Source organism: Centrocercus urophasianus, unplaced genomic scaffold (assembly GCF_019232065.1).
Source record: "Centrocercus urophasianus isolate 14NV4802_14NV808 unplaced genomic scaffold, USGS_Curo_1.0 seq_12, whole genome shotgun sequence".
NCBI lineage: Eukaryota > Metazoa > Chordata > Aves > Galliformes > Phasianidae > Centrocercus > Centrocercus urophasianus.
The window spans coordinates 66,879,959-66,900,746 of record NW_024884364.1 but is presented as its reverse complement, the minus strand read 5'-3'; the positions used below and the strand labels follow the sequence as shown (position 1 = coordinate 66,900,746).

Below are 20,788 nucleotides of genomic sequence, written 5' to 3'. Positions count from 1 at the left end.
AAGTACTGAAAAGACAGTAAAAACAGTACATGGACAGATAATGGATACATCTAATGATATAAGATTAAAGAAATTTGATATGGACATGTGATTCCTGAATTCTGATTACTAAGTGTATCAATCCTGAGCATGTAGCAACTCAATTTGTGTCATCACAACAAAATACCAATCAGAAGGATTCTACGAAACACATTCATTTTAACATTTAGCATTAAATGGGAAATTAAACATTTAATTTCTATCCTCTGTGTATTCAAGCACTGTGTACCATTTCCGTAATCACATCTGATTGATATTATTTAGTTGCAAAGTTCAGTCCTCCTTCCCACACCAGTTTATGTACACGAGCGTGGGCATGTGTATTTTAAAAGTTTTGCACAGTCAACACCTGCAGGGAATACTGCTGGCAGGTACCAGCTATAGATTTTTACAAAGGTGAATGGAAGTCAAATGGAGCATTTGCACTGCCTTAAGCAGTGCATGCTTCCACAGCATGACACAGAAGAACTGCGCTGCTGCACTGTCATGCTATCAGCAACATCCCCACTTCCAGCCATAGGACAGCTTAAACTGGAAATCAATTCATATCCGGTTGGATACAAGTTGTCATGTGGATTGGAAACTGTTTGAAAGGCAACGGACAAAGACTAATGATGAATGGTAAAGTATCGAATCAGAAGAGAGGGGGAATGTTGCATAAATCTGTATTATGTCCAGTCCTATTTAATGGCTTCCTTAATGATCCTTTAGAAGAAGAAATTATGACATTAATGAAATTCACTTGATCTTAAAATGTGAAGGCTGCAAATACTGCAGTGAACCAAAAAGAGAGACAGAAATAGAAGTAGAGGCAGAAGATAATAAAGACTGAAAATAATTCTAGAGCAAGAATAAGAGCAGAAGATATACCAGAACTTCTACTTCAATACAGCATCAAAAAGGCAATTTGGGCACCACTTACATTACCAGACTAAGGCTATGTTTGCAATCAATTTCTCTTGTTTAGATATAGTCTTAAAAATGGCTCAGAAATCTGCAGCTCTATGCTGCTACGAGGAGCCTATTCCAGGGTGTGCTTTCAATTCTAAATGCCATTTCGTTGTCTCACACTGACAAGCCAAAACAGTGGAGAGACACGAAAACAAGGGAAGAGTTACAGAAACAAGTGGGGCAGAGGTGAAAAAATGAGTGAAAGACTAAAGGGGGCCAACGTTAAAATTTCAACAACCGTAACTGATAGTAAAACAAAAGGAGGAGATTTAAAATAATGGAAGATTATCTGAAAACAGAATATTTGTAACGGAGTACCCCAAACACAGGAATGCAAGGATGGAATTAAGAAAGGGAATTTTTAGGCTGAGAATAAAAATTGATATCCTTGCATGAAAATCTATTAGTGTTCAGAGAGATTTCTGGAGGGAAATACCTCATCATTTCATTCACACAAGACAGAACCCTTCGAATGCCAGAGTATCAGGAAAATGAATTGGATAATCTGCCAGGACTCTTCTGCAACATTATAGTGTTGAAAATCTTTGAGAAGGGGAAAGTTTTAGAGGAAAAAGAGGGTTTTGAGTATCTGCTAGTTTGCTTTTAGTAATAAATCATTGTACAAACAGGTAGGTTTAGGCATGGATTTATTATGTCTCTTGCAGCTATGGACTCCCATTTACAAAAGTCAGAGTACGCAAGATAGAGAGCTTATGATAGATTGCGGTGCTGCCTGAAGTCTCAGTACAGAACAGATCAAAGACAGCTTGGAAACAGGGAACTGCATAGCTAAAGTGACAAGCAAGGGAATAGTAATACCCCCACCCAACCAGGAGAATGATCCAAGATAGGCTTATTATCTAGGTTATTTTAAAATAACCTAAAGTCAAAGCATTACTACAGAATCTCTCCAATTACACATGCTGTGATAATATTACATATTGGGGACCGTGAAGAATATAGCTTCCCTGAGTTCTTCTCTACACATTTAGGGTGTAATTGTTGCTCTGCATGACATACATCCCATTTTATATTGCTGCTTAAATCCTTCACATTTGAACCCTCTTTAACACGCAACACATTTTTAAAGATAAAAAATGAAGCTGAAATGTAGTGATGATGGTGCAGAATTTTTTTTAGCAACATCTAAATCCAAAATAAAACTTCAGAACTCAAGACATTTTCTCTATGATTTTTATTTTATTATTATTATTACTATTGGCAAGGAAATGGCTTGATGTGCTATGTTGGTCTCTCGGTCTCCAGCTCCAAGTATCCTACTGGGAACAGTTCACTGCTCACTATTTGGTTAGCCCAGTTCCATAGAAGGAATTTATGTCTATTTCCACTATTTTCATGGTTCTTAAGTTTATATGGTCAAATTTAGTGGCACAATATATACAGTACTGCTGTCTACTCTGAGCCAAGATCAGAAGAACTTATCAAAATGTGGTGGAGAGTAAAGGGGAGGAAATCTTAATGTGGGATTCCAGTGGTTCATAGTATCTTGAACAGTGCATTCAGATACAAGTTCATGGCACCAAGAACTCTAGATCTGGTTCACACAGTTGCTACAGATAAATACAAAGGACAGCTGTAACAAAGGCAAACTTACTGGTGATATTTACGTCTTTTTTCAGAATGACATTATGTCTATGCTTCCATTTGGCTCAAAACAATTTGAAGTGAGTTCCCCCAACCATCTGTACTCGCCGCTTGGTGATTTAGTTTAGGAAGATGTATTGGTAAGCAAAACAGATTGTTTTTGGAGGAAACCCATAAGCAGTTGTCCTAAGTACATGCAGTAGTATGAATGGTGGTGAAAGTGGAAGAAGAGAGTGGCAAGGGCAATAAAAGGGACAGCAGGTAATGACTACTGGGAAAAAGGGGCAGGGTCAGCTTCTTAACGTATATGCACACTGGTGGTGGTCAGACATTTGAATCAGGATGGCCAGCAAAGCAATCACTGGCCTATTGGAGATAACAGTCCTCCCAGCAGGAAGCTGGCATCTCCCATAGAATCTCACTGCCCTGGCCAGGCCAACAGAGATGCCAAACAAGGTCATTCACAAACACACCATCTACACCAACTACAAAAGCTCTCTCATCTATGTTTTAGAAATGAAAGTGTGAAATTTAAGAAAATTGAAATATGTGCTATATTTGAGTACTTCAGCCACACATTGCTACGAAGAACCTGAAGAAATCAATAAAAAATTAAATGGTGGATCTCAGTCTTTTCTATCTGAAAACATTGTAGTACTATCATCTCACAGATCTTAATCACAGACAGTGTCATTAGGGCGAAAGTAACAATTCTTCTCAAGCATGTATTGTGACTTCCCTGATAAGACAGGAGCTAACAGCTTAGGCCATAGAAGAGCTCTGGGGTCAGGTAATGTGAGCACAATGACTTGAACAGTTCAAAGAGCTAACTGAGGTATCTGTTCATATCACCAATTTGCATTTAAAGACAGAAACATCCTTGAAAGTAATGTTCTTGGCAAAGCAAACTGAAAGCTCAAATTTAACACAGTCATTGAGTTTCTAGGACATTGACACATTGGTGAGAACATGCCAGAGGAAAAACAGAGTTAATCATATCCCAGGGGATGAGACCTATCCTTCCTAACATTTTTGTTGTTGTTGTTACTCTCTGTTCATTTAATTATGATTGAAAGAAGAGCTAGCAACGTGCAATTTGTAAAGAATGAAAGATTCACTTTTCCTGCAGTCTGTGAAATTCACTGAAATGCTGTGTAAATATTTCAATGAAATTAAATGATTATGAAAAATGTAATGTTCAGTGTAATTGCTCAAACTCTTACATTTGAGTTGACAGTTTTCATAACAAGTTGAGATCAATCATGTCCAAAATTAAAATCTTGTACTACCAATGTACATACAGTTTATTTAGGAAATGGCCAGCTGCCCAGAGTAATTTCATGGTGAGTAATGGTGCAAAGTTCAAACCACTGGAGAAAGTTCAGGGGGTCTCACTGCAGGACAGTTTTAAATTAATATTGTCTGGTACATTACAGTGTGCTGCTATATACTAACATTTTTTTCACTGGAAATCTCCCTTAGGGCTTGTATTTGAAGAACAAAGTGATGATATCATAACTGTGCTACCATCTTGACAGGGTGCACTACATGGCCCTGCATGCATACCATGCTTTGAGCATGATACAGATAGATGACACTGCAAACTGATACGAGCACTTATTCAGCAGTAGTCCAGATCTTTTTTTCTTATCCAAATTATCATGCTTGCCATGATCTCTGATTTGCCAATAGCAACTTTGAACAAAGTCCAATTAACAGTAAATTAAATTTAAATTAAACAAAATCAGAAAGGCTAAATAAGTGTTTTTGTTTTCACAGAATCACAGAATCACTAAGGTTTGAAAAGACCTTCAAGATCATCCAGTCCAACCATCCACCAATCACCAACAGTATTCACTAAAGTATGAAATAAAAATAGTGCTCACTAAAGTAAGAAATGCCCTTTTTATCACTAGTCTGAAGACATGGATCTGGTAAATTTTTGGACATGAATGAGAGCTGCACAAAAAGACGCATACGGGAAAACTTTCATAGCCATAATTCATTCAGCTTTACATAAATCATAGAATCATAGAAGGGCCTGAGTTGAAAAGGACCACAATGGTCATCTAGTATCAACCCCCCTGCTATGTGCAGGGTTGCCAACCATCAGCCTGGCCTTGAATGCCTCCAGGGATGGGGCATCCACAATCTCCTTGGGCAACCTGTTCCAGTGTGTCACCACCCTCTGTGTGAAAAACTTCCTCCTAATATCTAACCTAAACTTCCCTTATCACAGTTTAAAACCATTCCCCCTTGTCCTATCACTATCCACCTTCATAAACAATCATTAATAAACATATGTCAACATATTTGTACCTGTATTGGATTAAAATTTAAGATAAAGCAGCCGCTCGGTTACTACAATTTACACCTGTAACTCCATTAAAAATGAAAATGAAGATCAATTTTATTTGAACAAACTGTTCAAAAGCATGGTTAAAAAAAAAAATCCGAAAACTAAAGAATGTTGACAAAATGCAGTAGGTTGAATTTGGGTAAAAGAAACACTTTCAATAGAGAAAAAAATACATTATTTATGTTGTGGATATGTTATCAAGTATGTCTACAGTGCTAAATAAAAGGCTGCCAAGGGTATAACCCTTGCCTAAATTCATACTGGCTGACTTCAACCATACTTCACAGTATTAGGCTTCTGTTTCCTTTGGGCCCTGAGACACAATTACAGTAGTTATTTCTCTTTGGATTTTCCAATTTGTCAAAGCATCTGAAATAAAATTGGGTACCTTTTTGTACCCAATTCACCCAAGTAACACTCCTGTGGAAAGAAATTTGGGTTGCATACTGCCTACTTTGAGCACATGAGTTTGTCTGAAAGTTGTGAGGCTTGCTGGAAAAGTGCAACAGAATTGTCTGGCTTAGAGGTGACAAACCTGATGAAGCCTTGTCCAGGCTTTGTCTGAAAGCACTCCCTCAGGTAAAATATTCCCGCAACTTCACTAAAATATTGTATGGGAGAAAGCCCAGGTGGACATCCAGGACAGAGCCAGCTAGGAGCTAACAGTTACGCAGTTTGCTCAGACAAGGGCTCAGAGCTGAAGGCTCCTTTCCAGTCATCTTTCAGTTGAGAGTCTAGATGTACCAACCACAAACTGTGCCCTTTGGACTCACCTAAACAAATGGGACTTTGCAGGCAGTAAGAAATACTTCCATCTAGCAGCTGTAAAACAGAACTAAAATTGATTTTAACTACATTCTGTGGTGCTGTGGGTATTTTTAAATTAAATTTACAAAAAAAAAAAAAAAAAAAAAAAAAAAGGATTATAGCAGTGCTAGCATTCACAGCAGAGACTTCACTGTTGATAATCAAAGGTTAAAATAAGCTAAGAAAGTTCCTGGCAGATGGAAGAACAAGATAACGCATTTATTTCTCATATGTATAAGATTTTTTTTTTTATAAACAGCTTTTCTGTGTCACAGGACTTACATGCTGTGCATAATACGATTTGATGCTGTGATTGCTGCTTTCCAATTGTTCATTTAAATAACTTCTTTCTCAATTTTGCATGAAGTCTCACAAATTAATAAGATATTGAGTAAAATTTCACAATGTGTTTTCTTAAGAACTTCCTTCCAGAAATTGTAGCTCCTATCAGTTCTTCATGAACAAATCCTGCTGAAAAGATGTGTTTGCAATTCAAATGACACAAAACTCCTCTAGCAAAACTTGGCTAAGATTTAGTCCATTTATTTAATGGAGGAGAGGAATCCTGTGTCTCAGAGAGTTTCCCTTTGACTGAGATAAATAAAATGAATTTTTTAGAGCAATTACTCCATACTCTGTACACATCAACCATACGCTCAATTTTTTCCCATCCTCTAGTGACAAAAACTTATTTAAAAAAAAAAAAAACAGAAAAAAACCCACAAATCAGAGGTTCTGTACAATGCAGGTCATTGGCTTGCTGCATCTTTCAGACATGTTTATCTTTTTCCACTGACTAAACTAAGATTTTACATCTAGTATATTCTCTGAGTCACTTGTATGATGCCTCACACATAGGCCAAACGCCTATGATGCATTCACCTCAGTTAATTTTACTTGTCCAAAGGTGAAATATGTTGTTTAATCCTCTAGGCATTTCCTACACTTAACAGGAAGAGGTAACTTCAGGTCCTGTAGCTCATTTATACTAAGATGGAATAGCACATTGAGGAACCTTCTCCAAATGTGGAGAAACTGTCAGGCTACACCAGTAGTACACTAGTGATACACTGGAGTATGAATTCATGAAATGGAAATAGATTATCCATATTATTACACTGTTAGTAAGGCTGCTGGCAAAGTTCTGGCCTGACAAGCTATCACTCCCCTTGATGAGCACAGTTCTGAGCACAGTTTGGGGTTTATCATCGCTGGGAATATTCTCAGTAGCTGGTCAGAAGACTTCCTGTTTAAGTGGTAGGCAGTTTCAGAAAGGGAAAATAATTCCCTTGCTGCATGGAAAAGTCATGCTGTGTCAGCCAGTATCCTTTAAGGACAGAGACCAGATTCTAAACAGCTCTCTCTCTTCATATAGCTAGATTGAATAACCAGCTTAGAGAAGAATCTCTAGCTTAGACAACCTAAAAATTAGTTTATCATGGAATCATAGAAGTTTCTGAGTTGGAGGGACTTATAAAGGTCATCTAATGCAGCTCCCCTGCAGTGAACAGGGACACCACAGCTAGATCAGACTGACAAGGGCCTCAAACACCCTGACCTTGAATGTCTCCAAAGATGGGGCATTCACCACCACCTGTTCCTGTGCCTCACCACCCACTGTAATAAACTTTTTACCTTATGTCCAATCTGATTACCTTATGTCCAATCTGAGGGGGTAAATCTAGCCCCTATTTTAAAACAATTCAGAGATGCATACATTTTGGGATTGATAGTTTAAAAAAAGATAAAGGAAATGAAACAATACATTGTTCTTTTAGTAAATTTTTTCACATTTAGATGATGCTTTGCCACTTTCAAATTAATCATTTTTCTCCTGGAATAGCTTTTTTAGTTTCCATACAAAGGTTACTGAGTCACAGAAGAATATTCTTTTATATAAAAAAGTGCATGACATACTCCATTTCATCAGAGAAAACTGCTTGAGACTTCACTAAAACTAGGCACCATTATTTGTTATGACTTCTATGTCTGATGAACAATAAGCAGCTAAAATATTTTCAAATAAACAAATGCAGAAGATGCATTTATTCTGCTCTTGTACAAACATAGTCATTCAATATTGACTAGACACAATGCGTAAACCTTTCAAGACGTATGCCAAAGCTAATTAAAACTTCTGTCTGGGAAGCAAAGGAAGTCACACTGCAGGAAAATTCAGAGACTTTAAGTTTGCTCACCCATTCCAGACTCTGTACAAAGGAAGATTTGTGGCTGTAGCTTTGTAACTTACCAACCTGTAGTCAAAACACAAAAATTCATCTGCCATACTGGATTCACAGAAAAATAGGGCCAGTCTGAGAAATTACAATTATAGTCAGATTTTCCAAGGTTCTCACCACAGGTAGCTAACATTTAGTTAAAAAAGAACTGAAGAGAATCAGACTGATTGTCCAAGGATGTGAAAATCTCGACCTCCTATCAGGGTACAGATGGTGAAAACCATAAAAACATGCAGAAAGGTAGTAAGGTCATAAAAGGAACAATCCGCAGTGAGTGTGCCTGTCTCTGCTCACAGTCTGACAAAAAAATGTAAGCTTGATTTAGGCCCTCTTAATATCAAAGTATAGGAAGAGTAGAATTTCATCCATATATGCAAAAGCATATGATTTGAATAGGCTGATTTATGGGGGTAGATCACCACTAAAGTGGTGTGGCCACATGGCATATCCAACTTGATGTATTCCAGAAGTCCCTTCTAACCTGCACTTATCTGTGATTCTGTTATGTGGTGATAGTTAACTGCTCCAAGACAATTCTTCAGTTGCCTTGAGTTTCACTGTTGTAAGTCTGCATCCGCCATCTCTTGATATTCTGTAGTTAAATTCAAAATATTACTACACTCTGTCAGATGCCGTAAGAAGGTCATTTATGTAACTTAAATTTGAGACGTACATAGTCAACCAAGTTCTGCAATAAAATATTCTTAACACTGAGAAACTGCAACTAAAGCTGGGGAAAAAAAAATAATTTCTATAAATAAAGGCAAAAATTCAGTATATACTTTTAAACACAGAAGACTTTGTCTTTGCACGTATGAGATGCTTCTTATTTGTGGTTTTATTGTTTGAACACAGGTGGCCAGAGTTTTAATTTATTGCCATTTTAAAGTATTTCTTCAGTATACAAATTTACATATAAAATCAGTTCAACCAACGCACATGCAGAGGCAAACCTGTGTGAGGCTGATGCAATTTACTTCAGAAACCTTCAAGTCCTGACTAAATGCAAAAAAAAAACCAGTTTGGTGAAACTGGCTGCCCTTTCTACCATGCAAGTTTGCTGATGAAATTTAAATGGGGCTGAATTACTGCATTCTGACATCCTGTTTCACAGGTAATGGGGATGATTCTCTTTATGTTGTGATGATGAGTTGCTTCTTTGAGGAGCAATATACATATCTCTCTTAATTCTGAAACAGTGCTCCCACTTGTTGGATATTATGCAGGAAAAAAATGCCTGTGATTTCTCATCTTCTGTCACGTTTTTAAGAGTGCCTGATTTGTTTTTGAGAGTCTGCAAAGAGAAGTTGTCTGAATCATAAGAAGAAGATAAGTGACTTACAACCAGGAACCCAAAAATCTCAAGAAAAAAAATGTAATCAATTCATTCTTCTGCATAGCTAGATTTTTCAATGAGAAAACCAAGAAATAAACCCCATGAAAGGCCAGGCCTCTATTTTTATAAGAGTACAGAAGTTGTGAACAGGAGTGCATAAATCCACAAACTCCTATGGGCTTAAGATGCAAATCAGAAAAGGAAATGCAGTCCTGCGTGACACAAATGGAACCAAAAGCTAATACAGCATGAATTTTCAAGGATGCAATTGCCATCAAAATAACAAATATTGCTATACAACTGCTCGCCTCCCTGCCAAAGACTGACAGGATTTTCTCTTGCTTCAGAGAATTAAACATCTAGAATCACTATCTGCACTGGGAAGCACTTGCATTTTTTTCTTAGATACCAAGGAAATAAAACAACAACAAAAAAAGATTAGATGGACTCCTGGTGATATAAAAGCTAGGTGAGCATTTTCTTCCCTAGTGACAGAAATGAAGCAGTAGAAGCTTATATTTATATTTTTGTAACTGCTGTTCACACATTCATAGCCACTCTAACTTTCATCTCTCATCCTTGGAAGTGTGTGCTTTGACTATGATAATCAACTAGAATTTTCAAAAGCTTTGTTTGATATAATAAAACCTTTCTCCAAGAGAAATTCTCTTGAATTTACTGTTTTCTTTACAAATAATACAGTACTGCATATGTCAGGGAGTAGCAACTTCTGAGTTAATACCTAGGTATTGAGCCTGAAATGCACAAGCCAGAATTTATGATCCATTGATACTTTTTAAAAAGTGGTAGGTAAGGTAAGAAGTGTAAAAAATAAACATGGAAACTATAACCTTCAGAAGACTTTCAAAACTTTAAGAACTTAGAAGGAAGACTTTGGCACAGGCCGTTTTTTAACTGATCACATTTTCCAGTTTTATTTTCTATAAATGGAAATATTCTCTGTATAGATTTAAGATAACAATACTTTAAATGCTCTGAATATGGCCTGTGAATGGAGGACCAACTTGTATTTTGTGAACTTTCTACCATCTTCTCAGTATGATGAAAAGATGGATTTCATCCATTTTATGTGGTACTTAACATTCAATTTTGTAGTTATTTCCCACTTAGAATTATCTCAAGCACTACTCCCTGAATAATAATATTCTGAAGGCAAGTAAATCTAATTCAGCTTTAAAAAGCTCCTTGATTTTCACACACACAATTGCATATGTATGTATAATGTCATGCCAAGAGTGCGTTTAAATTAGATATACTAATTATAACACCTTGTTCGCGCAATATGTTCATGAAAAATCCCTATGCTGAAACTCACACTTCAAAGCTGAAACCTCAGCACCCAAAATTTGGAAGTGTCAGGTTTGATGCTACTGCTGAAACTGTCATTGGCATCTTCCTAGATCTGCTGAGTTCTTAGCAGTGCTGAGGAAAGCACAGGGATACATCAGGGTCTGTGTTCTGACCCATGCAGTCCAGACAAAACTGGGTTAGGAATGCTATGATTCTTAATGCCCTTCGGGAAGTCTTTGATTTTTTACAAGATGCTCCTATATACATTACAACACTTAAGTCCGTCAGCTAAAAGGCTTAGAATGCTATATTTTCCATCTCTTCCCATAATGACTGACAAAATGTCTCTCCTGATATACCACTCAACACAGCTTTTGGAGTCAAGATGCCTGAAAAATCCATGACCACTGTTTCTCCTGCCACTACCCCGGTCTCCATTAAAGGCAGTAGTGAGCAATGTACTTAAGTTCCATTTATCAGGAGTTGTTGTTAAAAAAAAAAAAATAAATAAAATTCTTCACTCTGAGAACTACAACAGGGTCATAAAGTATGAATACCTTTTCGCTCCTCACTGAATAAAGGGGCTCTTAATAGGTCTGTCAAAATGATATTTGCATTGCCAGGATAAACTTCTTAGTATTAACAGGAATAAGGTCAAAACTACCTTCTGAATGAACAATGTCTGTATCTAGGGGGAGTCCAGGCAATTCAGAAAGAATTCACTTTCAGATACTAAACTGCTTCACCAGAAAAGATGTTTGAGGAGAGCACTTGAAGACATAGAAGATGTAAAAAGATGGAGCCCCTGCAAAACTGATGAGCCAGCTGAATGCAGATAGGCACTGATATCTTGATTCCTTCAGAATGTCTTGCTACCACTTCTTTCCATTATGGATAAGATATGGGTGCTGATCTGAATGTAAGGCCTCCTGTTTTGGTATGCTGGTCCATGACATCAGAGGTGGATGTTGGTGGTATGGCAGTACAGGATGAAGCTTCCCACCAATATTTTGTTGCTGTGTGACAGAGGGCAGCAGAGGGGCAGTCTGACAAAAAGGCGTTTGACACAGAAGTGCGTATGAAGGAAAAATGTGTCACTGAATTCCTCCATGAAGAAACAATGGCACCCACTGACATTCATTAATACTTGCTGAATGTTTATGGGGAACAAACAAAGGATGTGAGCACAGTGAGGTGGATGGTGCCAGCAGTGGCAACAGCAACATGAAAGAGAAGCTTTGTAGATTCTTACATGAGTGGCATGGGGGTTCTTGTTCACCACTGGTGAAAATGCATAGCTAATGGTGGTGATTATGCTGAAAATAGGCATCCTGTAGCTAAGAATTTGCTCTACCAAATAGTATTATTGTGCTCTTTGTATCTGTTGTGGTTTCTACAGAAATAAATAGCAGGCATTTCCAGAAAATGCTGCTAGAGGAATTCTAGAAAATCCTAATTTCTACGCATTTAAGAAAATTGGAAAGTTTATGCAATGGATATTAAACACTAATTAATACAAGAAGTGTTATTTAAAGTACAAAATGTGCTTGTAAATGCAGAACACTTTAAATAAATTTTCAGTTCACTGGGTAAATCTGGTCAAATTATAAAGCTGCACGTACAGATGCAAAAAGATGGAATACAGTGAAAGTAGTAACAGGCATGTAGGAAGAAGAGAGCACTGAGGAATTATTTGACTGGAATGACAACATATAACACAAAAGCAAGGAGGCATTACATGAAATAATTATGTGGCAAACTAAATAGAAATCTTTGTTTACTTGTTGGACACTGGAAGTTCCCAAGCCACATATCCCTCTAGGGAGTGACTATCATTCAAGTATGAAATATCACTGATGAATGAAACATTACTAAATGTGTGCTTTCTCTGTTCTTATGCTATTTCATAAACATATTTTATTGACCACTGTCAGAGACTGTGAACCAGGAGGACCTTCCTTTTTGATCCAGTACAGATCTGTAAAGACCTGTAGGTTTCTGACCCTACAAGTTCTTCTTCATAATAAATGCCTAACCACAATACTGGCATTTTGGCTTTTTTTTTCTTCTCCTCATTACTAGAAATATTGCTAGTGAAATTTTATCAATCATTGGTCAAAAGAAAACTGCCAACTGACTGTTAGTGCCTTGGTTCTACTTTCAGATGACTGCCACATTGGTAACAATCTAATGAGAGTTAAAGGGGGGCAGGGGTTAACACAGATTCCCCTATCCCAGAAGCCAGGGTTCCTGGGGGAAGGGGCTGCTGAGGGCTTTCTTGTGATGTAGGTGGCCATTATCTTGCATGAGTATTATCAAGAACAATCATACTCAAAGAATAGTAGCTCAAGGGTAAATGCGCAGGAGGACTTATAGTTGAACTTGATAGACTTAAGTCACCAAAGCAAATGTCTCTAATGAGGACTTAGGATAATCCACTGCCAGTTAACAACAAGGTATGTAAGTACTGCACACCATTTCATTGCTGACAGCAGGAAAATAATCTTGTAGAATTAAGAAATGCCTGGTGAAAAAAACACTTAAAAAAAAAAAAGTACTTAAAAAGTACTTAACAAAAGCAAGCTCATTAGAAGTGGACTGTGGCACCACCGGAGCTCTTAGAACTTCAGGTTTTTGGGTTTTTTTTAAAGAAGCAACTTCTTCTAAAGTATGCATACACATCTTCAGACTTTGAGTACATTCAACACTTAGATAAAACTGGCCTGATTTTAAATGGGATCTGTTCTTCAGCAACCTGCAAGAATCAGGACACTGAAAAACTCTGTATACTTAACAAGTTTACTGTGTGTAGGTGTGTGTGTATACACCTGCATTCACATATGCATATATTTGGAGGGTATCTGCAAGAGCAGAAATTAAGAAAAACTATGATTCTAAAAACATTTGTCCATATGTGTGTGTTCACGAATAAATTCGAAGTCATAAAAGGTGTATGTATGTACATACATTCGAGAGCAAAAATATATATTATGTTTGTATTGTTTGGCAGGAAAACATACAAAATATAGATTTAGGATGTGATAATTAGATGACTAGAACAGAAAAATATATATCTGAATACACTCAGAATGTCTTCATACCCTTTACTCTTTTCAAATAACATAAAAATAACTGGAAAAGAGAAGATCTTTTCCTGACATTTTGATTCGTGCTTTCTTTGCCCCAAACATAACTGTTTATGCTATTAACTAATGACATCTTCCCAGCATTCACATGTTATTTTTAGTGCAGGAAAGAATGTAGCACATTGCAAGCATTCTAATTACCACAAGGCACTGGTAGTATAAACCCCCCCAAAAATCTAATTCAGTCTTTTTTGAATGATTAAAAAGATAGATATTAAAATACCTCACTTCATTTTTTTTTCTTCTCTTTTTCAAAAATGTGTGAAATATTTTAAACAAGACTGAAATACACAATTCCTTCCAGAAGGATGTGGTCAGTGCAAATGACAATTGGGCTCTCCATTCTTTGTTGGGAACTGGATTGGATCTTTTCTCCAAGCTCCTTGTGCAAGTCTGCTCTTCCATCCTATTTTTTAACCTAATGTCTGGAATCCTCTGATCTATAAGTCAAAAAGTAATTGCTATTGGCTTGCATGTCGACTAGCTACATTTCTCTACTCAGCTCAGCTGACCATGATATTGTGAGAACAGTCCTAAAAATTGGTAGTGGTAATGATGACATAGCACTGTCCTAACATAAAGTAAATAAATCAGTGAGCAAATAGCTGGCAATGTAACCCAGAAATCTTAGCTACTACTTGATCATTTGGTGAAAGTTTTATTGGTGTATCCTACCTACAGGAATACAGCATCACTGCAGTATGATGGCCAATACACAGTAAGTATTACCATGGATATGTCACATTTTTCTAGATTTTATGTTCTCTTGTGGATAGGAAGCTCAATTTTTCAGCTGCCAACAGATTAGATTTCGACACGAAGTGATACTGAGTAGAGAAGATGATTGTTATCTACATTGTGCTGCAGTTTACCTTAGCTTAATATAATTTGATTCTGTTGAAGCTCCTGCCAGATTAACTTGCACCAGTAAGTCAGTTTTAGGATTTTGCAGTGGTAGTTCATTTGTAGCTAGTTCTTAAAAGAAAAAAATATAGTATTTTTTTATGTCCATGCACATACACACTCACAACATGAAGATTTGAGACAACAGTATAGTACAGAGCAAGAGCATGTGTTATTCCTTTTCAAAGTCACTGTAAACAGGACAAGGTACCTTTCTCCTGCCGCTCCTCTTCATGCTCAGCCCAAATTGCCAAGTTCCTACGAGCTTAGGGGGTGCCAGGAAAGCCCCCCAAAAGTGCATTCACTCCACCTCATTAAGCATGGATAAAAAGTGACTACTGAAACTTTCAAAAAGCTTTTACAGCTTCAGTAAATGAAGCAGAAAAGTCTATTCCCCCGGAACTGAAACAAAAAATAATATTCTTCTCATCATTTAAATTACAATAAATATGCATTTTGAGAGAGATTTTTAAATGAGATGAAGAAAAAGAGGAAGAGGACAAAGGATGGTCCAGAACAACAGTTTTCTGGAAGCACTGTTTTATCTGTGTGAGATTTCATCCCATATACACCACTGTAAAAAATCTGCTGTCACTTGCTTCTTGAATGACTTTAATCTAAGCCTATGATATCTTTCAAAGATGTGGTAAAGAAATAAGAGCTGACAGTTGGAAATCTTTTTCAAGAAGCTTTTTGTGTATCTATTGATATCACTATTCAAAGATTAAAAAATGACAGCCAGCATTAACAGTTTTGGTTCCTAGAAAAGCTCTGCCAAGATTTTAAAATTACTTGCAGCTACTCCTTCAGAGTCTCCTTTGCCTAGTTTCCACTGAAGCCTTCATTTTCTACAAAATATTCTCTAAGACCATCTACATATTTTTATGCTTCCAGAATTACTTGATGCACACCAGGAACTCACCTAGTTACACACTGAATAAATGAACGCACTGTATTTTTGCCTTCTGTCATTCTGGATATGACTATCCAGACCCAAAGTCCTAAGGCAAATACTTAACACAGTGAGCACACTGAAAGAATAGCCCATTAAATACAACTTTTATTTTTTTTTTTTTTTAGTCAATATTGTTAAGGCTGCCAACTGTTTAACACATCGCTGCTGTTTCTGGTTTTGGAGTAATGCAGATTCTTACACTTTAACAAATAATGGTTTGTTTTGCAGATACAGTTTGTTTTGCAGAACAATTGCCTTGTTCTGAAAGCTGAATTGTTTATGCTTTGGTTTTCAAGATAACAAAAAAGGGAGAATCGAGAACTCCCAAATCAGAATGCTCTTAAAATAGCTTGCTTTCAAAGGAACAATTCCCTTAAAAAAAAAAAAATACTTTGCTTTTAATAAGCCCTGTATTATAGTGTGGCTAGCAGTTCACTGAATACTGTCTAGCTGCCCTTTGAATATTCTGTGGGAAAGCAGAGTTCTACATATGGAAAAACCAAACTGTAGAGGCTTGATTTGTTCATGTGCTTTCTTCTTAATAGAGATGAAAATCATTGCTTCCTAGACTTCTCTTACAGCATGCAACTATATTTCACAATTCCCAAATCCACATTAAGGAAAGCTTTTAACTTCTGCATTGTTTCAATTATCTTTTACATTGCACAGTTTTGACTTCCTTTTTGTTCTGGAACCAGGCTTAGGAAGAATTTCTCAGCTTCACTTATCGTGCTGGTCCACATAGGCTTCAGTTTGGCTGACAGTCAGATTGTGATTTATCTTCTCTTTATGACCAATTCTCTTGAATAAATCACTTCGTTAGCCCTTAGCTCTGTAAAGTTTTCATAGATTTTTAATTATGAATATTTTTGGATGAAAACATAAGCAAAGATCAAAGCAAAATTTATTAAAAGTTCAGAGTGAAAAGTTAAAGGAAAATAAGTATAGTGCTGAGTTCAGGTTGCCTTCTTTATTTGTTCCACAATCATATGAAATGCCAGCAGCAGGAGTGTCTAGCAGATGCTATAAAAATAGCATGTATTTTCACTAGCTGGAAAATCAGTGTGCTGTTTCAGTTGTTAGAACTGCTTTACATAGAGATGATGAGTATCTGGAGGGCAAAAGCATATGGAAACCAAGTTCCGTATCTCAGTACCTAGGAACAGTTAAAAAAAAAAAATCAAATGAAAACTGGAAAGGCTTAAATAGACAGATTAGCTGCCTCAGCGAACATAATGTGTGTATACTCAGGAGGACAGCAGCAGAACCCTTGCCTTTTTTCCCATTCATCTGACTTAAAGAGAAGAACAAAAATAACCCAAGCCTGAAAATGAAGTAAAATCTCAAGCCTTTCTTAGCACTGAAAGTAGAAATATGCTACATGCAGAAGAGAAAATAAAAACAACACAAACGAAAGATGAAGTTGCAGAACAGACTTCTGTGTTTAGCCCTGAGAAAGATGAGTGTCCTGCTCTTTTTTTCCTCTTCTTGCCAGTGTGAATTCCATATTTTGTGTGAAAGCTTTCTTGAACATCACAAACTTAAAGAATAAGCATATGCTTTGGACACTGAAAGACTAATAATTGATTGATAGTAGGAAGTCTGGTTCAAAGAAGAGTAGGGATCATTCCCAGAGCAACAATCAAATTCAGAAAGGAGAGAAACATTAAAACATTTCCAAAAGACTGGTACTACACTTCTGAATTAATGGAGGCTCTCCTAATAAATAAATATCTGCTTTGAATATGAAATGGGAGGATGGTTAAATTTCTTTGACAATGAATGGGGAGAAGTGAATACAGGCAGAAGGGAATACGTGATCTAATGTAAACAAAAGACTGCTCTTATTGCAACTAGATATGAAAGAAAAAGAAACAGGTGAAAAAGTAGGAACCAGTAACACTATTTAGCAACAGTACTAAATATAGCATCATCAAGAAAACTTAAGCACAGCAGGTAATAAAATTTAAAAAAAAAAATAATCCCAGAATCTTGGTATTGCAACCAATGATCGGCTGTAGCAACATAATCACTCAAATTATTGCAGGGTGTATAAGGTGGATATCCTCAAAATCACTGACAGTACAATAAGAGCTTTATTCTCTGAAGAAGCAGCTATTTCCATGTTTATCTTCAAAGACCAAACATAACCACAAAAACTTAGTGGGATACATTGAAACCCATGAGTGTCACATCACGGACATACTTTCACAACAAATGGTCAATGTCTTTTCTCACACAGACCAGCTTGTACTTTCTTCTGAGGATGCCTTTGGCTTTTCAAATGAATAGAGTCTACATTTCCTTCCAAGATACGCTGTTACTTCTTTCTCAGAAATAACTGCACCTCTTAAAGTACACAAAGTACTCTTAGGAGACTTATTTCACATGGATTAACAGCATGTAGCTAATTTATATAAGTTAGATATGAAAAGCACAGACACTGGAAATATTTTTAACTTCATCAAAATAGTAATTGTATAATCAACAACTGATTGCATATGAACTTAAGACTGAAGGTACAAATTGTGCTTCTCTTCTCCAGTTTATAGGGAAATGAATACTGAAAGCTATAGCAGAAGCAGAAGAGAGTATCTATCCATAGGAAATGTAAGCTGGAATTGTCATGCATGTGAATTTACCTAATACAAATCTCTGATTCAAAAATTTTTTTGAATTAATTCTACGTTAGAGACAAATGCAGAAGGACTCAGCATTCAGAGACTAACTTACTGTCTCAACTGACATTGACCAAAATTTTGATTAAGCACTGTTGCATGAAAGGTGAGCAGTATCCAACTCATGTTCAGAATATTGGTTCCAGAAATTAGTATGATGCTCAGGAAACACTACGTAATCCCTTTACAAAGTAGGAGGCCAAAATTTTCATTATAAATTGGGGATTTTTTTAACCTTAGTACCAAATAGAGTAGGGAAGAAGCAAAAACAACTGTTCATTGAAAAACAAGCACACAAACAAACAAACAAACAAAAAATCAGCGCTGATTGCTGTTTATCTACTAACAAGACTAGACAAAAAAGGAAAACACAAGGTACATTTTAAGACCTAATGAACACCCAAAACAAAATTAGTTTCTTTTTCCCCTTCATAATTTTCAAAGACCTCTCAACCTTGCTCTGCCATAGTTCTTGACAATTGGGTTGCAGTAGATCCCAGCACCAGTACCTCCCCGCTCCTCCATCACTACTACCACTGCTGAAAGGAACATGTACTATGGAGTTAGATTCCACAACAGAATGAATACTTGATGGCACCCAGCTCCCAGTTAATGTTATTCTACTAAAATCATTCCTTCTTATCAAACAGGGCACCTAACAGTTACCTCCTTAGCTTTAACTATGCATGTTCTGTCAAGACTACTGATTTTCTTAAGCTGTTTTTGGAAGACTTAAAAGCGTAAAATCCTAAAACACTGATATCAAATTGAATTGTTCAGACACTAACTGTGATAAAAAAGCAACAGAACAAAAAACTACCACAAAAGACAAATCAAGGAAAAAAGCCATCTTTATCTCCGATTTTCATGAATGTTTTTGTTTTCAGCATCAAAGAGTTAACATTGAGTTTAAATAAAAGAAAACAAACACGGCAAACATCTGCTTTTTCTAGAAGCACAAAGGCAAAATAGTGTGTATTTTTAAAGATCATTAAATTGTATACTCTATAAATAGATAAGTATACACACACTTCTTGCATATGCTGCTTTGATATGGATTCAGGGGGAAAATAATCTTGTTTGTATTTCATTGTGTGGAATTGAAGGAGAGGGAAAGGAACATGTACATCTGGCAAGTAACTTGATTGGAGAGAATGAAAATTTCATTAAATTGGAAGAAAAATGTTCTTACTTCATACTCTTGTTGATTTGTCCAAGAATTTCTGTTGCTAGGTAGTAACACATGTACTGAGAAAATATTTTTAGTAACGAATCCCATCTGTATTCGTGTTTAAGGTGTTAGGAAGGAAGTTAGGCCACTGCTTATATTCAGAAATGCTTGAGAGACTTGCTCTTCCCTTATGGAAATACATCACAGTTAAACGGTTCCTCAGTGTGCTACTTGCAAATTGCTTCTGAAATCCCATTCAGATTATGGAAAATTATGGAAGTATAAAAATGATTTCACTGGATTGGATCAAAGGTCCATCGCACCAGTCTCCAGCCTCTGGCAAGGACAAGCAAAAATTGTCTAGGAAATGAGTATAAGAACAGATCAAATAAAAAGCTATCATACTTCCTGCACTGTCTCCCAGCTTTGATAACCTCTGGGGCTTAAAATTATGCCAAAACAATCAGCCCTTATAGAATTTGATTCTATTAATTTGTCTCAAAATCAAAACAAAGTACCTTGGCTTTTTTCTTCCCAGTTTGAGTGCCCACTCATTTTCTTGTAGTGAAAGAAGTAAAATAGTGTTCCCCTATTCAAATTCTTACACCTACTGTGATTCATGTAACTTTGTCTTAGACTCCACCTCTGTCATCTCCTTTTCAAGCTGAAAATCATTTTCATTATCCTTTTATGTACCTTTTCTCAGTTCAGTGCATCTCTTTTTAAAAAAGGTAATTCATTTGAATGCAGTATTCAACACACGGACGTATGATAGGTACATATGGTAAAACAGGAAATTTTCACCTGTGTTTAACAATCATCTCTAATTATTTTTAACAGATTGCCTTCTTTTTCAGTAAGCAATGAAGAGACATGATAGAGAATCTCTAAAATGAATGAAAAAAAATATCTTAACTGATGATATCTTATTCAAAGCCTATTTTTAGATATCTTTTTAGTATTCTTCTCTATGTGCATTTATCTAGATTTCAACTGAAATTTTATTTTTCAGATAAAATAAGAATACTTCCATAGTAAGTTTTAAATTTGGATGCCTTCGCTTATTTTTCATCAGCAGAAAACTCAATCACTTCACTATTCACCCCACTTTCTAGATAACTTATAAACAGTGAACAGCAAAGGTCTTACTCAAGATTAGCATGAAACTCTGCTTCCTTTCCTCCACCATAAAAAAAAAGCATTTAACACTGTTTTGTTTCTTATCTTTTAGTCCACAAGAAAATATTTCTAAAATTGTGTACCATTAGATGGGATCCACTTTATGGT

At 36.3% G+C, this 20,788-nt stretch overlaps 1 protein-coding gene across 1 annotated transcript in view; it reads right to left on the bottom strand.

Annotated features, from left to right (window-relative positions):
• Positions 1–20,788, bottom strand: part of NALCN (sodium leak channel, non-selective) — a 215,303-nt gene that overhangs the window by 51,561 nt on the left and 142,954 nt on the right. The window lies entirely within an intron of this gene.